The sequence below is a fragment of the Mustelus asterias genome, chromosome 2, assembly GCF_964213995.1.
Source record: "Mustelus asterias chromosome 2, sMusAst1.hap1.1, whole genome shotgun sequence".
NCBI classification, from domain to species: domain Eukaryota; kingdom Metazoa; phylum Chordata; class Chondrichthyes; order Carcharhiniformes; family Triakidae; genus Mustelus; species Mustelus asterias.
Window position 1 is genome coordinate 75,136,767 of NC_135802.1, and position 16,975 is coordinate 75,153,741.

The following is a 16,975-nucleotide window of genomic DNA, read 5'->3' on the forward strand; positions in this document are numbered from 1 at the left end:
TTGCATCATCATGTTGAACCACTTCACACAGGTCTGTGAAGGTCATGATGTTGCATGATGCACCAGCATCTATCTGACATTTCATTGTCACTTGATGTTCTCCTTTTGAGGTCAGCATTCTAACAGTCCCAAACTATTTAACACCTATTGACTTGATGGAACCACCCTGCTGTATGGTATATAGTGCTTCATCTGAATCTTTGGCTGATATCTCTCCAGCGGCCATCTGTACCAGCTTGTTTCGCTTCTTTCCAGCAAACCATGTGTGCAAAATTATTAGGCTTCTTGCAATTACAATACTGCTTTCTCCAGACTGGGCAATCCATCTTTTCCTTTGTATGATGTCCCCTGCAGTATTTATATCATGCCCTTTGTCTTTGATTATTCTGTGCTTTCGGTCTGAAATATCTCTCAGCATAACAGATCTCCTGGTCTGTGCTACCAGACATGCGCTCTAATACTTTATAACATCCAGGTTTCTGCACATATATATTGCTTTCCTGAGAGTAGGTTTCTCCTCTCTCAGTGGACTTGCTCTCACTGTCTGATCTCTTGTGCCTAAGACAATTCTATCTTTGACAAGATCATTTTTTAGTTGTGCATATTCACAAGATATTGCAAGCTGTGTTACTGAGGTCACATACTTATCAATAGACTCTTTTTCACCTTGAACCCTAATGTTGGACACATACCTTTCATAAGTTACGTTCACTTGGGGTTCAAAGCATGCCTTCAAATCTTTAAAAATTTCCACAAACTGTTTTTCTGTCCTTCAGATAGATTTTGGGTGGAATACAGTTTGTAGCAGTCTCTCTCTAGCATTGTTAAAAGTGTTTCTATTTGTATCGATTCTGACTTGTTAGTTAAATCTGTTGCAGTCCTATAGCTTTGCAATTGCAAGTGGAAAAATTCCCAGTTCTGTCACATGTACAACAGTAGAAAAGGTACCGAGCAGAAAGAGGCCGTTCAGCCCATTGTGTCTGCGCCAGCCAAAAAAAGAAACTAGCTGCTCATTTTAATCCCATTTTCCGGCACCTAGTCATTGGCTTGCAGTTTACAGCAATTCAGATGCAGATCCAGGTACCTTTTAAATGAGTTGAGCATTTTTGCCTCAACCCCCAACTTAGACAGTGAATTCCAGACACCCATCACCCACTGGGAAACCCTTTTCCTCATGTCCCCTCTAATCCTTTTACCTTAAATCTATGCCCACTGTTAATTGACCCCTCAGCTAGTCTACCCTGTCTAGGCCCCTCATAATTTTATATTCTTCAATTAGATCAACAACCTTAGCCTATCTAATCTCTCCTCATAGCTGCAATTTTCAACACCTGGCAACATGCTTGTAAATCTGCTCTACACTCTCTCCAGAGCAATTATGTCCTTCCTGTAATGTGATGACCAGAGGCGCACAAAACATTTCAGCTGTGGCCTCACCAGCATTTTATACAGTTCCATCATTACATCCCTATTTTTGTGTTGAAAACCTCACCCAATAAAGGAAAGCATTCCATATGCTTTCTTGATCACCTTTTCCATCTGATCTGCCACTTTCAAGGACCTCCAATGTTTCTCACTTCCTCAATCCCTCTCAACATCTTTCCGCTTATTGGATATTCCACTCAACGAAACCATTGATGTCATTCTGGAATTGACAGCTATCCTCTTCACTATCAACCACACAATCAATTTTTGTGCCACCTACATTTAAGTCTAAATCGCTAAAAATACAATAAATAGCAAGGATCCCACAGTGAGCCCTGTGGAACACCAGTGGAAGCCGTCTTCCATTCGCAAAAACATCCATCCACTATTACCATTCATTTCCTGTCACTGAGCCAATTTAAGATCAACCTCCAACCTTCCCCTGTGTCCCATGAGATCTCACTTTTCTGACCAGTCTGCCATGTGGGATCTTGTCACTAGCCTTACTGAAATCTACATAGACAATTTCCACTGCACTACCCCCATCAATCCTCCTTGTTACTTCCTCAAAAAATTCTATTTAGTTAGAAAGACATCTTCCCCTAACAGAACAATGCTGACTATCCCTGATCAATCCATGCCTTCCCAAGTCTATTCTGTCTCAGAATTATTTCCAATAATTTTTCCACCACTGAAGTCAGACTGACTGGCCTATAGTTTTCTGGCCTATCCCACGCACCCTTTTTAAATAGTGGTACAACATTCGCATACCTCCAATCCGCTGGTACCTCACCTCTATCTAGTGAATATTGGAAAATGATTCTCAGAACATCTCTTTCCTCCCTGGCTTCCTTCAAGAGCCTGGGATACAATCCATCTGGCCCTGGTGATTGATCTACCTTCAAGTATGCCCGTCCCTCCAGTAATTCTTCTCTCACTGTGCTTATTGTATCTAATATTTCACACAGCTCCTCTTTAACTAGAACGTCTGAATTATTCCTCTCCATAGTGAGGACGGGGATAAAGTACTCATTGAGAACCCTGCCCACATCTTCCGAATCAACCACAAGTTACTATTTCTCCTCTCAATTCGATGGGAGCTGTGAGTGGAAGTTACAGCCATTTTTATCTGCCCCGGTATTTTACTTGCAGCCTGTAGAACATTTCTGTGTCTTCTCTTCCAGAATTTCAAAACTCATTCATAGCTGCACTCCTGACACCATAAAAACTACAGTGTATTTTACTGACTTGAATGTAACATGGCTGCCCACAGACATTCCCTCATTGCAGAGCACACATGCCTACGGCAAGCCAGGTCAGACACTTAGATATTTCATGGAATCATAGAATTTCATAGAATCATGAAATTCCTACAATTCAGGAGGAGGCCACTCGGCCCATTGAGTCTGCATTGACTCTCCGACAGATACTTCCAACATCCTAACCAGGCTCACCCTCCGCACTATCCCCGTAACCTCACATATTTACCTCACCAATCCTAATCTACACATCTTGGGACACCAAGGGACAATTTAGCATGGCCAATCTACCTAACCTACACATCTTTGGACTGTGGGAGGGAACCGGAGCACCCGGAGGAAACCCATGCAGACACGAGGAGAATCACTCTCAATATCACCCGAGCCGAATCAAACCTGGGTTGTTGGTGCTGTGAGGCAGCAGTGCTAATCACTGTGCCACTGTGTCCCCAATTTTGGTTTTGATATGCAATCATTACTATATTATGCAATATTGGGTACAGGATTAATATAAAACTCAGGCATAATTATACTGCATTTCATTCAACACTTTCTCTGCTCCTAAGCTCTTTTTTCATGAACGATTCCCCTAATAGCTCAATGAATTAATGTACTGTATGATTTACAACTCAGCTATACCAATACTAGTTTAAATACACCACCTGTGAGTTAGTTCAGCTTAACCAAGACAGCAGTCGTGGTGCTAGAATTGGTCCCATTGGGCTTGGCTGGGGAAAAAAAATAATCAATCAATGTTCTCTCTTCTTATCGCAGTCAGTAACTTCTATTAAGAAGTTTATATGTGTGGACATTGAACAAAGATAGGCACAAATTCACTGAAGATAGCCCCATTCTTGGTAACAAACATGCATGGCAAGTGATCACTTGAACCCTCAGGAAGAAATAACAGTTAAAACTTGTCAAAAACCATTACCATTGGCACCAGTATTACTGGAGTTCCATGTTTAGATATAGTTTGGCCAGAACCCATCATTTCCAAGTTTTACTGTTCTTTCCTTCAGTCTCAAACCCTGGGAACAGGGGGATTGTAGTATTTGCTACCAAATAAATCTGTTGGACTTTAACCTGGTGTTGTGAGACTTCTAACAGGGGGATTGGACAGTGTCCATCAGTCGGGGAAAGGGACTGGAGTGTATTCATCACTCGGGGAAAGGGACTGGAGTGTGTTCATCACTCAGGGGACACGGACTGGAGTGTATTCATCACTCAGGGAACAGGGGGTCTGGACAATATCCATAACTCAGGGAACAGTTCCACAACAAATGCCAGTGTTCAGAACACAGAGAGTAAAAATAAAATAAAGCATATATTATAAATGAAAAATCTAAGTGTCAAATGCATTGACTGATACCCCAACATTTAAGAATTTATATGTTTACTTTGGATTAGAGCCTTAAAAATATCCTTCAAACAATATTTTGGCATCAAAACCTGGAGCATAAAAATGAATTGTCCTTGTTTTGGAAGTCATAAATGTCACCTGCTCAACAACTGGCGTCGAGCCTTCTCATAAATGAAAAATGTGGAACATCTTTGCTGTAGAGGAAATACTTCTGTATAGCACTTGACAGCCAGCTGGGGGTCCTTTTGCAAATGACGTAGTTACCTCTAAAAGAAGGGAAGATATCTTAGCAGGATCCTGGTTTCATTATACGTTAATTGCAGGTGGCAGTAGTAGGCAGCCTGGCTTCAAAGATGTGTGCTCTATCCGTGTTTGAGAGGGTTTGGAAATAAATTGAGGTTACGCCAAAAAAAAATCACAGTGGTTTCAAAAGTAAGTATTGCACATTTTTAAATAAAAGCTTAGGTATCAATTAATGGGCTTCATTACCAAGTGAACAAAGCTCAAAGTAACGATTACATTATTTCATTTCATTATTTCAAAGAATCTGTTAATTTTCTCTCAGCTCCAATCCCTGTGTAACACACACTCTTCCCCTCTCCCAATGGGATTCAAGTGAATCAGCCTCACAATTTACATCATCATCCTTGTAACACCAGTTTCACGTGATAGTATGAGATTGGCATGGTTTAACTGTCATTAGATAGTCCATCACTTCTATATGGGAAGCATTGTCTCCTCTATTTGCCACTACTCCAGTTAGCCCTTGCTGTATTGAAAACCCAGGAAGTGACTCTGTGGAGAATTACTGAGATCCAACAGTGAGGCACAGTGTACTGACGCACTGAGTCATTGGAACTGCTGAATTGGAAAACTTCTCATTAAAAAATTAGAGAAATGTAATTTTCACTAAGTTATTCATTCAAATTATTACTATGTAACTGCTTAAACATTTTATTCATATTATCATGCCGTGTTTTATTATACCAATAACTCACCAGATATAATCTATACAAGTCTGTGTCAGAACGTTTTAAGTTCAATTGGGGAATGCTACACTGTTGGAGTTGTTTTTTATTGATGAGACATTAAACTGAACCTTTGTTTGCCCTCTAACAGCAAGTGTCAAGGGTTAAGGATTCCATGACATTATTTAAAGAGTCAGAAAGTTCTTCCACAAACAGATTAGCTCATTACTGTCTATGGACCCTTATTGTGTTCAGACTGGCTGTCGCATTTTCCTTCATTACTATTGTGACTCTGGATTAAAAGTACTTTATTTCCTGGGAAACATTTTGGGATGATCTCATGTCCTCATGCAAGCCATTTTGTGATTGCTGAGCTTTTCTGTACAGATATATTCTACCTAGGTGTCATCATGCCCAGTAACAGATTTGAAGTTTGCACTCTGTGAGTGCTGGCTGGGGGTGAGAAAACCGCCGTGTAGCTCTCCAGTTGCACAGTTGAGTTTTCCCTCCAGATTCTCTGGTACTCTATGCACAAAGGTTCTGGAGGTGTGGTTTCCACCTTCATGCTGGTGGGGCAGGGCCTGATTGAGCCAGCAACATCAGCTGCACAGAGAAAGGGCACCCCAATCTGCGCTGGAAAGCATAAACTCTGCACGCCCCCCCCCCCCCCCCTCCCTGCCCCACTATGGGGACCTCCTCCCCTGGCACAAGCACCAGGGCAACCGGTCACCCCCTCCCTGCCACAAGCCCTGGAGCACCCCCCTTCCCGCCCAGCCACACGGATACAGGGAACCTCCCCCAACTTCACCCACAAGCACCAGGGCAAACCCCCCACCCACACACACATAAGGGGAAAGGGGAACCCTCCCCAGTGGAACTCCCCAGAGGGTTCTCTTTCCATTTCCATTGTTGGGCACCAGTGTACCTCTGTGACTGATGCTCATTCTGTACAGTGTGCAGCTGGTGAGATCTCATCTTCCTGACTGGCTGCCTGCAGTGATGGAACAGCATCTCTAGTTGTTCGTAGATGCCTGCGGTTGTACCAGTGTATCTGGTAGTTCAATTCCACTGCTAACGATCGAGTTGACAACTGTTCTATCCCATGTGGCTGGTGCCTGTTGAGAGCACTGAAGGTTTGTACCCTGACTGGCTCTCGAGCGCTCAATTCCAGCCATAGTTTGGCAGTCTTTCAAAATGAAATTTGACTTTCTGCCATTCCACTCATGTCTGGTTCTACTTTTGTTTCCTGCAGCTTTTTTGCTATCGGAAGAGTTGTTGAGATGTGACATGACATTATTCTTTGGACTAATTCCCACGCTTTCAGTCAGCGTGTTTCACCACTCAATCATCGTCTTGTGTACTTTTGTGCTAGATTTGCTCGATTTCTTGATGATTCCTTCAGTGATTTTCACTGCCACCTCAGCCTTTCCATTTGACTGGGGAAAGTGCGGAGTTGATGTACAGGGTGGAATTTTGAGCTCACGTTACCTGTCAGCGAGAACGGCAAAGTGAGCGTAAAATCCTTCGAGAATCGGAAAACACCATTCTTGCCAGTGAGGTCACATTTCCCACACCCAATGACATAATGTGGACTCTGCCCAGGAAGGTCGGGAACCTCATTTGAATGATTTAACACATAATTAAGCGGCCCTTCCAGCAAGACTTCCTCCCTCACTGAATATTCATTGATGCATCAGCGTTACGTCACGCCAGCATGATTTACAACAATGTATAAAAACCAGAACCTGGGGATATCGGAGGTGAGTGTTCAGGCCGCCATCACCCTCCAGGGTGTAAATTGGTGAAGGTAGCACAGGGGACCCAGATAAGTGAAACCCCAAGGGGTTGAATCTCAGCATCTTGGGGTGGGGTCGCTCGCAAGCCTTGGCGGCCTTTCATTGCTGTGGGCCTCAAGGTCTCAAGGGGTCTGGCGGCTGGTGTTCAGGTCCCCCTTGCTGGACTTGTGCTGATATCACTGCTAAGGGATTGCCCTTCTCAAGTGGCAGCTGGAAGTGGGTGGGAGCAGGTGAAATGACTGGGTCAGCACAGGGGGCAAATGTGAGGTCCCTAGGTGGGGTCCCATGAAATTGCAGGTTGCATGTGCAGAGTGGGGGTCTCTGACAAGGGAAGTTTAACAGCGACATGAGGGCAGAAGACCCTCACACAGGGAAGGACGAGTACAATCAGAATGATTCCCCCCCCCCCTCAGGTTGCAAAGTGCATTCTCAGGGCATGAGCTGTCTAGAAGGGCAAAGCCACTGGCAGGCTATCAAGGAATAAAGCATGGGTGGCTGGCTGCTCAAGCTGAGAGGCTTGTTTAATCCACAGTCCATCAGAGCTGGGGGAATGGAGGTGCCATCTAAGGAATAGGGTGACTGCAAATTGTTATCTTAACATGAATCAGGTGTGCCTTGTCCAATCAGCTCCCTGACCCTTCCTCAACGAGTCACTTGTGCCAATTTAGTCAGAATCTACAGGAGAGTAAAACAAGAAAAGGGGAAAAAAAGCAACAGCGGACAAAAGACAAAAGAACACTTGCATCAAAAATGCACAAAAAAAAGCTGGTCTTTAACAAACAAAAATATCGCAAAGGATAACGGCACAAATAAGCAAATGGAGACTGGCTCAAATATTTACGCTCATTCCTATGTGTGGAGGCAGGAGATATTAACACAAATAAGCCAAAGGTAAGAAAGGGAGCTGGAGAGATTAGTAAGGACCAGGGTGATGTGTATTTTTAACAGTGCGGGATGAGATATGAGCAGCGGAACTTTCGATGACCTGAAATTTATAAAGTTTACTGCAGCATTTATTGTAGTATTAGTATTTTAGGTGAAAAAGTCCTTCCAAAAACACTGTGATGAGTGGTGATTGAGAACGGAAAATGCAGGAGAATGAGGGTATAATTCTGAGTTAAATTCCAATGGAATTGCAATAATTTTACAGGTGGAAAACCTTGTTATTTATTTTGAATGGTTGTGAATCTTGCTAAGTTACCTCTGTGGGCCTTCACTGCACTAGATACATGCTGAAGATTTCTAAAATTACAAGTCAGGACAGCTCTTCTTTGCATGAACACTTGTAACATTTGGTATGCTGGTCTGTTAATACACGCACATAGAGAGTGACTGTCTCATTTGTTCTCTACAGATTCATGCTTGTTATCTATCAAGTGCTCCATAGAATTGGATTTTCAATGTACAAATAAATAGAACTGGCAGCTCTTTCATACACTTCTCCCTCACGGATCACACCTCTGGAAATAGTGACAGGAATGGCAATGAATTGTGTTTAACTGAACTGCTTTTCATCAGCACTGAGCCAGTCAGATTGAAGGTGAAAATAAATTCACATTTCAACAAAAAAAAAGGTTCCTATTAATCCGACTAATTTAAATATTCAGCATTTTCTAACGGCCAGCTTTAAATCTTCCCCATGAAGAAATGGGTACTGCTGGGGAGTCGACAGGCATTTACCATTTCCCATCTAAACAAAGTAAATCTTGTGCCTCCAAATCTAAGGAATCCTTTTGGGCCGACGTTTGCTCTTAAGCTTAGCTTGTGAATGTTTATGAAGACTTCATTCCCAAGTTGTGTTACACCTCTTTCTAATTCATTTATGGGATGTGGGCATACTGGCTAGACCAACATCTATTGCCCATCTCTAGTTGCTCTTAAGGCGGTGAAGAGCTGTCTTCTTGAACAGCTGCAGTCCCTGAGGTGAAGGTACACCCACAGTGCTGTTAGGAAGGGAATTCCTGGATTTTGACTCAGCAACAGTGAAGGAACGGTGATATATTTCCAAGTCAGGATGGTGAGTGACTTGGAGGGGAACCTCCAGGTGGTGGTTTTCCCAGGTATCTGCTGCTCTTGTCCTTCTAGATGGTAGTGGTCATGGGTTTGGAAGGTGCTGCCTAAAGAACCTTGATGAGTTCCTGCAACACATCTTGAAGGTGGTACACATGGCTGCCACTGTTTGTCGGTGGTGGAGGTATTAAATTTTGGTGGAAGGGTAGCAATCAAGCAGGCTGCTTTGGCCCGGATGGTGTTGAACTTCTTGAGTGTTGTTGGAGCTGCACTCACCCCAGGCAAGTGGAGAGTATTGCATCACACTCCGGATTTGTGCCTTTTGGATGGTGGACAGGCTTTGGTGGGGTCAGCAAGTGAGTTACTCGTTGCAGGATTCCTAGCCTAAGACTTGCTCTGGTAGCCACAGTATTAACATGGCTAGTCCAATTCAGTTTCTGGTCAGTGGTAAGCCCAAGAATGTTGATAGTGGGGGATTCAGTGATGCTAATGCCTTGAATGTCAAGGGATTAGATCCTCTCTTGTTGGAGATGGTTGTTGTCTGGCACTAGTGTGGCGCGAATGTTACTTGCCACTTGTCAGCCCAAGTTTATATATTATCCAGACCTTGCTGCATTTGGACATGAACTGCTTCAGTACCTGAGGAGTCATGAATGATGTTAACACAGTGAACATTCCCGCTTCTGAACTTATGATGAACTCCTCAAGTAACGTCCTGGAGTTGAGAAAACTGACTACCAACCACCACAACCATATTCCTTTGTGAGAGGTATGACTCCAACCAATAGAGAGTTTTCCCCGATTACCATTGACTCCAGTTTAGCTAGAACTCCTTGATGATACACTCAGTCAAATGTAGTTTTGATGTCAAGGGCTGTCACTCTCACTTCACCCCCGGAGTTCAACTCTTTTGTCCATGTTTGAACAAAGGCTGTAATGAGGTCAGGAGCTGAGTGCCTCTGGTGGAACCCAAACTGAGCAGTCATGAGCAGCTTGTGGCTGAATAAGTGCCGCTTGATAACCCTTTCCATCACTTTGCTGATGATGTAAAATAGATTGATGGGGCAATAAACTGGCTGGGTTGGATGTGTCCTATATCTTGAGCATAGGACATACCTGGGCAATTTTCCATATTGCCAGATAGATGCCAAAGTTGTAGTTGTACTGGAACAATTTGGCAAGGGGTGAGGCAAGTTCTTCAAGTCTTCAGGACTATTGCCAGCATATTGTCAGGGCCCTTAGCCTTTGCAGTTTCCAGTGCCTTCAGCCATTTTTTGACATCACATGGAAGTGAATTGAATGGCTGATGACTGACATCTGTGATGCTGGAGACCTCTGGAGGAGGCCAATATGGATCATCCACTTGGCACTTCTGGCTGAAGATTGTTGCAAATGCATCTTTTGCACTGATGTGCTGTGCTCCCCCATTATTGAGGGTGGGGATATTTGGCTCCTCCTTCTCCAGTGAATTATTTAATTGTCCACCACCATTCGTGGCTCGATGTGGCAGGACTGCAGTGCTTAGATCTGATCCGTTGATTGTGGGATCGCTTAGCTCTGTCCATTACTTGCTGTTTGGCACGCAAGTGTGTTGTAGCTTCACCAGGTTGACATCTAATTTTTAGGTATGTTTGGTGCTACTCCATGCATTTCTTTCTGCACTCTTCATTTACCAGAGTTGATCGCATGACTTGGTGGTAATGGGAGAGTGGGGGGGATATGCCAGGCCATGAGGTTACAGATTGTGCTTGAGTACAATTCTGCTGCTGCTGACGGCCAACAGCATCTCATGGATGCCCGGATTGAGTTGCTGGATATGTTTGAAGTTGATCCCATTTAGCAGGGTGGTAATGCCACACAGCACGATGGAGGGTATCCTCAATGTGAAGATAAGACTTTGTCTCCACAAGGACTGTGCAGTGGACACTCCTACTAAAACTGTCATGGACACTCCTACTAAAACTGTCAGGTGGGGATGTCAATTACGTTTTCCCTCTTGGTTCCCTCACCACCTGTCGCTGTCCCAGTCTAGCAGCTCTGTCTGTGGTGGTACTACCGAGATATTCTTGGTAATGGACATTGAAGTTCCCCACCCAGAAGGCAAGCATCCTGATGTTAGTAAGGAGACTAAACACGTTAAAGAAGCCATCCCCTACGGACAAGCCCTCCGAATACACAGGATCTGCTCGGATGAGGAGGATCGCAACAGACACCTCCAGACGCTGAAAGATGCCCTCATAAGAACAGGATAAGGCGCTCGACTCATCGATCAACAGTTCCGACGCGCCACAGCGAAAAACCGCATCGACCTCCTCAGAAGACAAACACGGGACACAGTGGACAGAGTACCCTTCGTCGTCCAGTACATCCCCGGAGCGGAGAAGCTACGGCATCTCCTCCGGAGCCTTCAACATGTCATTGATGAAGACGAACATCTCGCCAAGGCCATCCCCACACCCCCACTTCTTGCCTTCAAACAACCGCACAACCTCAAACAGACCATTGTCCGCAGCAAACTACCCAGCCTTCAGGAGAACAGTGACCACGACACCACACAACCCTGCCACAGCAACCTCTGCAAGACGTGCCGGACCGTAGACACGGATGCCATCATCTCACGTGAGAACACCATCGACCAGGTACACGGTACCTACTCTTGCAACTCGGCCAACATTGTCTACCTGATACGCTGCAGGAAAGGATGTCCCGAGGCATGGTACATTGGGGAAACCATGCAGACGCTGCGACAACGGATGAATGAACACCGCTCGACAATCACCAGGCAAGACTGTTCTCTTCCTGTGGGGGAGCACTTCAGCAGTCACGAGCATTCAGCCTTGGATCTTCAGGTAAGCGTTCTCCAAGGCGGCCTTCACGACACACGACAGCGCAGAGTCGCTGAGCAGAAACTGATAGCCAAGTTCCGCACACATGAGGACGGCCTAAACCGGAATGTTGGATTTATGTCACATTATCAGTAACCCCCACAGCTTGCCTCCTGGGCTTGCAGAATCTCACTAGCTGTTCTGTCTGGAGACATTACACATCTCTTTAACCTGTGTTTAATGCTCCCTCCACCCACATTGTCTGTACCTTTAAGACCTCGCTGGCTTTAGGGATTCGCATTCTAATCAGTATTCTGTAACTTGATGTTGTGTCTCTGTGCACTGTTTGAGAGCACATTTCCACTCCATCTGACGAAGGAGCAGCGCTTCGAAAGCGTATGGTATTTGCTACCAAATAAACCTGTTGGACTTTAACCTGGTGTTGTGAGACTTCTTACTGTGTTAGTAAGGAGGACATGGCAGGGTTGATAGGGCTGGGTTTGCCATTGTCATTTCCATGCCTATGTCAATGTTGTGAGGTCCATCTGGTTTTGTTTCTTCTTGTTCTATTTGTAGTGGTTGAATATAACTGAATGATTTACTGGGCTATTAATGAGCCACAACCAAACCAGGTAAGGACAGCAGATTTCCTTCCCAAAAGGAGGACAATTAACAATGGTTTCATGGTCAATATTAGAGTTTTAATTCCGGATTTTTAAAAATTGAGTTTTTTAATTCCACCATCTGCCATGGTGGGATTTGAACCCAGATCTCCAGAGTATTATCCTGGGTCCCTGCATTACTAGTCTAATGACAATACCACTGCCTCCTCACCACACTATAAGAATGACAGAGAAATCTCCTGGGAATGAGGCAGCGTTTCAGAGGATTTTGTTCCCCTTTCAAAACAAACAGCATCCTTTGATTTCTTTTTAGTTGTTGGATCTTTTAAGTTGTAGGAGGGAGGACTGGTTGGGGGAGGGCTGGAGTTTTGAGGCCTGGGAAAGAATCAGCAGGAGGCTGTGCATTGAGTCTTAATTGCAACACAGTGATTGAGAATGAGGGGCAATGAGGGACACATTTAGGTGAGCAATTAGCACAGTTGCAGGGATAAAGGAGAGATTAAAAGGTTTGTCTTTCTACAGTCTAGAGGCTTTTAATATCCAAGTTTAGATTCACCAAATGTTTTTAATTTGTTGATATAAACATACAAAGTAGGAGCAGAAATAGGCCACTCGGCCCCTCGAGCTTGCTTCTCCATTGAATAACATCATTGCTCATCTATTTCACACTCAATTTCACACTCCTGCCTACCCCCAATAACTTTTTACCCCCATTGCTTATCAAGAATCTATCGACTTCTGTCTTAAAAATATTCAAAGACTGCCTCAGCCACCTTTTGAGGAAGAGAATTCCAAAGTCTTACAACCCACTGAGAGAAAATAATTTTTACCATCACTGTCTTAAATAAATACAACTGAATGATTTACTGGGCCATTTATGAGTCAACCAGACCAGTTAAGGACAGCAGATTTCCTTCCCGAAAGGGGGACAATTAACAATGGTTTCATAGTCGTCATTAGAGTTTTAATTCCGGGTTTTTTTTTAATTGAGTTTTTAAATTCCACCATCCCTTATTTTTAAACAGTAGTCCCTGGATTTTCAGCCCACGTTCGCCATCAGAGAACGGCGGGCATTCAAAACCTGGAGAGAATCGGGAAACGATTACTTTCCATTTAAGTGAAATCTTGAATGTTGCAATGGGGCATGGGCTGTTTCATCTGAGGAGTCGTGAATTATAGTAAACACTGCAGTCATCAGCAAACATCCCCACTTCTGTCTTCATGATGGAGGGAAGAATATCCGTGTTTGACTTTTTCAAAGCTCTTTTTACCAGCTGAAAAAACATTCTTTGTTCAATGGCCTCCAGTGAATTACCCCCTCTGCTCAACCAACAAACCTATATTCAGAAACTCCTCAAACCTATATTCAGAAACTCCCTCCCTAAATTCTGGAGCAGTAAAATTACATATGATAAACCATCACTTGATAGCAATATGTAAACTTGGCTCAGGTTGGGCTGCAGCAAATGGTGCTGTGGGGTTGCACCTCATGGTGTTAAAATAAGGACTACCTGTAATTCTCATTACTGTCTGTAGGCTCTGGCAAGCCAGTATGGTAATGAACAAAAACAAGTGTTTTGACAGGCTCTGGATCAGCGGGGAGCCAGTTCTGCAAGGTGCCATCTGTTACAAAGTGTCGCCATGGGGTGACATTGCTCATGATAATTACCAACTTTCTGCCTCCGTCTCTTTCTTGGCTGATTTAGAGATCACCTGTGACATCAGGCAGTGTCCTCCCTATTGAAGAAACACACAGTTGCACAGTTGTTTAGTGCATTGCTTAAGGTGGTCAATGTTTTTGTCTTTTTCCTATGGAATAGCAACAAGAGTGTGAAGCAATTGTCCAATGTCACCGCATGGCTGCATTTCCTAAACTACAAGCCTGAATTGATGGAATCCATGCAGTCACCGAGGCTTCAAGTTCCTGCTACTCTGCAGCCAACATAATTTTCTCCTTATTGAACAGGCATTGTGACTCTCTCAATGGCTGTAACTTCCTGGCTCCCGAGTGTTGGATTTGAGGGGTACCCCAAAAATGCATTGGAGAATCCCTCTCTGACATTCCCAGATAAGGGTCTGCATGGCAATTGCCCAGACATACTAACTTCCTCTGAACAATTGCACTGGGAGCAATCCAATGAAGCGATTTAGCTCACTAACTTCAGCTGGTTCAGCCAGGGTTACACCAATAGTTATTCAGAAAAATTTAGAAGCAATATAACATCTTTTAACTTCTGCGTAACTATTTTAAATACCCTGACCGAACACCACATGGAAGTCACCCCGGCCCCCCCAATGGACTCTCCCACCCCTTGACTAACCACTCCCCCACAGTAATCCTCACCCCAACGACCCCCTATGGGATTCCCCCCAACTCACACTCCCATACACTCCCCCCACCCCCAAGTCCCCCAATCCCCTTGGCCCCCCGCAGGTCTTAATAAAGATCTTTAAGATGGTGAAATGGTTTGATACATTAGATAGAGAGAAGCCATTTCTAATTGTGAGATGATTAGAACCAAGGGCCATAAATATAAGATGGTCACTAAGAAAACCAAAGCAAGAAACCTCTTTACCCAGAGAGTGGTTGGAATGTGGAACTTGCTACTACAAGGACGCAGTAGCATAAATGTATTTAAGGGGAAGCTAGATAATAATGTAATATTTATTTATTCGTCACAAGTAAGGCTTACATGAACACTGCAATGAAGTTACTGTGAAATTCCCCTAGTTGCCACACTCCGGCACCTGTTCGGGCCAATGCACCAAACCAGCACGTCTTTCAGACTGTGGGAGGAAACTGGAGCACCCGGAGGAAACTCACGCAGACACGGGGAGAATGTGCAAACTCCACACAGACAGTGACCCAAGCCAGGAATCGAACCTGGGTCCCTGGCGCTGTGAGGCAGCAGTGTTAACCACTGTGCCACTGTGCTGCCCCAAAGAGAATAAGCAGCTTCACTCACACTCGCTGTGAGCAGGGTTCGAATCTGCGTGGGGAAACCCCATTGGATTTCAAGTCCAACGCTTTAACCACTCGGCCATCGCAGCTAATCCAGTGAGGGATAAATTGACAGAAAGATGCGCTGATAGGGTTAGATGAAGAATGGGAGGAGATTGAATGGAGTATAAAAACTGGCAGTTGATGAAATGGCTGGTTTCTGAGTTGTACATTGTATGCAATTCTCCCACTGTATCCTTGCGTATAAATAGTGTCCAAGACTTCTAGGGAAGTCAATTGTTTAGCCCTTCCCAAGCTCAATTCTGTTCCATTGTATTTTAAAGCTTCTAGTCCTGCAAATTCTCCAGACCAGTGTGGAGCATCCACAGTTTTGGAGCACAGTGCAAATCAAAGCGTATAAAACCATTATCCTCACCACCCTCCTGTATGGTAGTGAGTCAGGAGTCCCTTACCACTGTCATGTGTGCCTTTGAGAACACTTCCATCGGCACTGCCTCCACAGCATGCTCAATATTCACTGGCGAGACTGCATCACAAACACTATATCTTGGATACAGCTAACATCTCCAGCATTGAGGCCATCCTTCTGCAAAGTCAACTGTATTGGGTAGACTAAGTTGCCCAGATGGATGACAGTCAGCTGTCCAAGATTGTGTTGTATGAAGAGCTGACCACTGACAAAGGGAACAGAGGAGATCCACACAAACATTTCAAGGACTCCCCTCTCTTTGAGTGTCACATCGACCATCATCAGGGGGAAGCACAGGCACTAGATCGCGATGCCTAGAGGTGGTACATCGGGAGTGCTACAGATATCCTTGAGACTGAGTGAAAAATAGAAGAGAAGGAAAAAACAAATTGCCCCCAAGCAATGATTGCACCTTCACTTGAACCCACTGTGGGAGTATCTGCCAGTCATAGTTAGGTCTAACTGGCTACCCGTGGGACTGCAATCGCTGAGCACGAAGCTTCCTAAAATCTTTGTCTCCAAAGAAACACCACGAGAGTTGTGCAAGCTGTTTTCACGTATAAGCTGAAGGATCAGGTACATTGGCAGGACTTTGTTACAATTACCAATCTGAAATTGTGGCAGACTTGTGCTTGGAATGACCTCTTGTTGATTACTTCAAGAGAATTATCAAAAAGTCTCACCATTGCAGTGATGGCCTTTTGCTATTTAGTCAGTTTGATATGCGGCGTGAAATAAGAACAGAAAATGCTTGAAAGACTCAGCAGGTCTAGCGTTATCTGTGAAGAGAGAAACAGAGAGAATGTTTGGAATCTGTATGACTCTTTTCTCCACAGATGCTGCCAGACCTGCTGACTCTTTCCAGCATTTTCTGTTTTTATTTCAGATTTCCAGCATCCACAGTATTTTGCTTTTAGTCTGCGGGATGCATCTTTTATACAGAAATCATTTTTGTTACACTTATAGGTGATACTGTGATAGTTGTTTTCAAATTTAAAGACATCACATTGACCCTAAACACCTGCTATTTTATGGGGGCAATCTGTGAATGCACAATCTGGCAATTGCTCAAAATACTTTATAAAATAATTTTAGCATTCTTTCCCACAGGACCTGAAATTTCTATTTGTATGCAAAAGAAAATTAAAAAGTGACATATTTAGTGATATTGCTGCATTTATCTGTTGAATTTTCTTTGGTGCCTTTGTAGGATTCGTTCATTCCTTTAGAATAGACGTAGGCACAACTGGTTCGAAGTGGAAACTTCTTTATTAA

At 44.0% G+C, this 16,975-nt stretch overlaps 1 non-coding gene across 1 annotated transcript; it reads right to left on the reverse strand.

Annotated features, from left to right (window-relative positions):
* Positions 1–15,238: 15,238 nt before the first annotated feature.
* On the reverse strand, positions 15,239–15,320 carry trnas-uga (transfer RNA serine (anticodon UGA)). Its single transcript has one exon. It is a non-coding gene; the product is annotated as a tRNA-Ser (tRNA).
* Between the last annotated feature and the right edge of the window lie 1,655 nt (positions 15,321–16,975).